This window comes from Arachis hypogaea, chromosome 18, assembly GCF_003086295.3.
Source record: "Arachis hypogaea cultivar Tifrunner chromosome 18, arahy.Tifrunner.gnm2.J5K5, whole genome shotgun sequence".
Classification (NCBI taxonomy): domain Eukaryota; kingdom Viridiplantae; phylum Streptophyta; class Magnoliopsida; order Fabales; family Fabaceae; genus Arachis; species Arachis hypogaea.
In genome coordinates, this window is record NC_092053.1 from 33,250,764 (window position 1) to 33,255,223 (window position 4,460).

Below are 4,460 nucleotides of genomic sequence, written 5' to 3' on the forward strand. Positions count from 1 at the left end.
AATTTACTTTTCTTGTCATTTAAGATTCTGTCAATTTACATTTCTTGCACTTTAAGTTTCTGCACATTTATTTTCTGTAACTTTAAATTCTCTGCACTTTACATTCTGTTCTCAAATTTTCACTCAATTTCACTTCAATGTTAGCTTGACTAAACTAATCACCCACTAAAGTTGCTTGATCCATCAATCCATGTGGGATCGACCTCACTCTAAGTGAGTTTTACTACTTGATGCGACCCGGTACACTTGCCGGTGAGTTTTAGGTGTTGGAATTTGGTTCCAACCCATCAGATAGAACTTCCGATTAATCTTCTCCTAGTCAAGGCTTTTTATTGTTATTAATCTATTTCTTTCGCAATTCACTCTCTTCTTATCTCTTAATCCAAAACCCCCAATTTACAAGACTCATAACCAATAATAAGAACACCTCCCTGCAATTCCTTGAGAGATGACCCGAGGTTTAAATACTTCGGTTATCAATTTATTTAGAGGTTTGTTACTTGTGACAACCAAAACTTTTGCACGAAAAGATTCTTGTTGGTTTAGAAACTATACTTACAACGAGACTTTATTTGCAAAATTCTTTACTGACAGAAATCCAATCGTTCAATGACTTTGTTAGCAGCTTCTGCTTGTCTATTGGCCTGGGGTGTTCTACGGATGTGAATTGGTGTTTTATGTTCAGATCGGCCACTAATTTTCTGAAGCCTCCATCTGTAAATTGAGTGCCATTGTCTGTGGTGATGGAGTATGAAACCCCAAACCTTGTGACAATGTTTCTATATAGGAATTTTAAACTTCTTTGAGCAGTGGCGTTAGCTAGAGGTTTCGCCTCAATCTATTTTGTGAAATAGTCTACCCCTACGATGAGGAATTTGACTTGTCCCGATACTTGAGGGAAGGGACCGAGAAGATCGAGTCCCCATTTTGCAAATGGCCAGGGTGAAGTTACGCTGATGAGCTCCTCTGGCAGGGCGATGTAAAAGTTAGCATGTTTTTGACATGGTGGGCATGTCTTTACAAATTCTGTTGCTTCTTTTTGTAAGGTCGACCAATAAAATCCGGCCCGGAGTACTTTCTTGGTGAGAGCTTGTGCTCCGAGATGATTGCCACAGATGCCACTGTGTATTTCTTCTAAGACTTCCTTGGTGTTAGAAGTCGGCACGCATTTTAACAGTGGTGTTGAAATTCCTCTCTTATATTTTGTTTATGATGGTATAGTATTGTGCCTCTCGTTTTAACCTCTTTGCCTCCTTCTTATCCGTGGGAAGTGTTTCTGTTTTGAGGTAGTTAATTATAGGAGTCATCCATCCTTGATCTAGACCTGTTATGGCCAAGACTTTTTCTTCTTCTGAGATGGACGGGTTATGCAGTATCTCCTGGATGAGGCTTCTATTGTTGTCCCCTGGTTTGGTGCTGGCTAGTTTTGAGAGTGCATCAGTTCGAGCATTTTATTCCCGCGGTATGTGGCGGACCTCATATTCCCTGAGTTGTTCGAGTTGTTCCCTGGTTTTGTCCAAGTACTTTTTCATGGTGGGATCCTTGGCTTGGTAGCTCCCTGCTATTTGTGAGGTGACTACTTGTGAGTCGCTGAAGATGATAAGCTTTTGAGCTCCAACCTCCTTAGCCAGCTTCAAACCAGCTAGTAGTGCCTCGTATTCGGCCTGGTTGATGGAAAGGTTAATTTGGGTTCCCTGATCGCTTTCTATTATCACGCCTACGCCACTTCTGGTTTTGTTTGAGGAACCGTCTACATAGAGATTCCATTCTGTAGGGATTTTCGGGGTGTCTGTAAATTCTGCAATGAAGTCGGCCAGATATTGTGATTTGATGGCTGTCCGAGCTTCATACTGAAGGTCGAATTCGGACAACTCAACTGCCCATTGCAAGATTCTTCCTGCTAAGTCTGTTTTCTGCAAAATGCCTTTTATGGGCTGGTTGGTCCAAACCCTAATGATGTGGGCTTAGAAATATGGACGAAGTCGTCGAGATGTTAGTATGAGAGCATAGGCAAAATTTTATATCTTTTGGTAGTTTAGTTTGGACCCTTGTAGTGCTTTGCTGATGAAGTATATAGGTTGTTGTCCACTGTTATCTTCTCGGACCAATGCTGAGGCTATTGCTCAATTTCCTACTACGAGGTACAATACGAGTGGTTCTCCTTCCCGTGGCCGAGTTAGAATAGATGGTTGTCCCAGGAACCTTTTGAAATCCTGGAAGGCTTGCTCGCACTCCGATGTCCATTCAAACCTTTTTTCCTTCCTTAGAGTGGCGTTGAAGGGTAGAGATCTTATTGCCGATCCGGCTAGAAATCTGGATAAGGCTGCTAATCTTCCATTGAGTTGTTGTACCTCTTTGACACAAGTCGGGCTTTTCATGTCGAGTATGGCCCGGCATTTATCCGGGTTCGCCTCGATTCCTCTTTGTGTGAGCATAAAACCCAATAATTTGCCAGCTTCTACTGTGAAGGTGCATTTTGCAGGGTTAAGTTGCATGTCATGCCTTCTTATAGTGTCGAATACTTAGGTGAGGTCGGACAGTAACGATGCTTCACTTTGTGTCTTTATTAATATGTCGTCCACATTAGACCTCCATGACTTTCCCGATGTGGTATGCGAAGACTTTATTCATTAATCTTTGATAAGTGGCTCCTGCGTTTTTGAGTCCGAATGGCATGACGATGTAGCAGTAGTTTGCTTTCGGGGTTAAGAATGAGGTTTTTTCTTGATCAGGTGGGTACATCGGGATTTGATTGTTTCCCGAATAGGCGTCCATAAACGAGAGGTATTTGTATTCGGAGGAGGCATCCACCAGAGCGTCGATACTTGGGAGTGGATAAGGATCTTTTGGGCAGGCTTTGTTGAGATCAATGTAGTCGGTGCATATCCGCCACTTCCCATTTGATTTTTTCACCAAGACGACGTTAGCTAGCCATAGTGGGTACTTGACTTCTCTTATGAATCCTACCTCCAGTAGAGCTTGTACATGCTCTTCCACAGCTTGGGATCTTTCTGGTCCGAGCTTTCGACGTCTCTGCCGTACTGGCCGAGATCCTAGGTAAACTGCCAACTTGTGGCACATTAACTTAGGGTCTATGCCCGGCATGTCTGTAGCCTTCCATGCAAAGAGGTCGACATTGTCTCTTAAGAACTGTATGAGAGACTCCTTTACGTCTCCTTTTAAGATTGTACTAATATTAGTTGTTTTTTCCGAAGTATCTCCGATTTGTACTTTTTCTGTCTTGCCTTCTGGTTGTGGACGAAGTTCTTCCCGCCCTCGAACTATCCCGAGTTCAATGGTGTGGATTTCTTCTCCTCTGCCCCTTAGGTTTAGACTTTTGTGGTAACAGCGGTGCGTTGTCTTCTGGTCTGCTCTTATTGTAGTGATCCCTTCTGTGGTTGGGAACTTCATGCATAGTTGTGGAGTCGAGACTACTGCGCCGAGTTGATTCAGTGTTGTCCAGCCTATCAGAGCATTGTAGGCTGAACTCACGTCGACCACGATGTAGTCTATGTTGAGTGTCCTTGACCGATTTCTTTTACCGAAGCTTTTGTGCAAGGAGATGTATCCAAGTGGTTGGATCGAAGTGTCTCCCAGCCCGAATAGGCTGTTCGGATATGCTCTGAGCTCTTTTTCCTCTAGGCCGAGTTTGTCGAAGGCGGTTTTGAACAGTATGTCAGCCGAGCTTCCCTGGTCTACCAACATGCGGTGGAGATTAGCATTGGCTAATATGATAGTGATGACCATGGGATCATCATGTCCTGAGATGATGCCAATTGCGTCCTCTTTGGTGAAGGTGATTGAGGGGAGTTCGGGTGCTCCTTCTCCCCCTTCGACATGATATACTTCCTTCAGATGTCTTTTGCGAGATGAGTTGGAGATTCCTCCTCCCGCAAATTCTCCATGTATTATGTGGACATGTCTCTCCGGGGTACGAGGTGGTCGTTCAGTTCGTTCGACCTCTTTATCTCTTCTTCTTTTTCTTGGCTCATCTGATTTGTTGGCTAAGTACCGATCTAGTCTCCCCTCTCTTTCCAATTTTTCTATGATATTCTTCAAATCGAAGCACTCGTTGGTGGGATGTCCATAGATTCAATGGTATTCACAGTATTCTGTCTGATTCCCTCCTCCTTTCTTGCTTTTGAATGGGCGAGGTGGGGGTATCTTTTCAGTGTGGCATACTTCTCGATAGACATCCACAAGAGACACCCGAAGAGGGGTGTAATGGTGGTATTTTTGATCTTCTCCCCGTGCTGATCTTCTTTTTTTCTTGGTCTCTTTATCTTTATAGGAGAATCCGGATTTTGAGGTCTCTCATAGTCGGGAGTTTTCCTCTATGTTGATGTACTTTTCTGCTCGTTCTTGTACTTCATTTAGAGATGTGGGGTGTTTTTTTTATATCGAGTGACTAAAAGGTCCCTCTCGTAGGCCATTGATGAAGCCCATAATGGCTGCTTCTG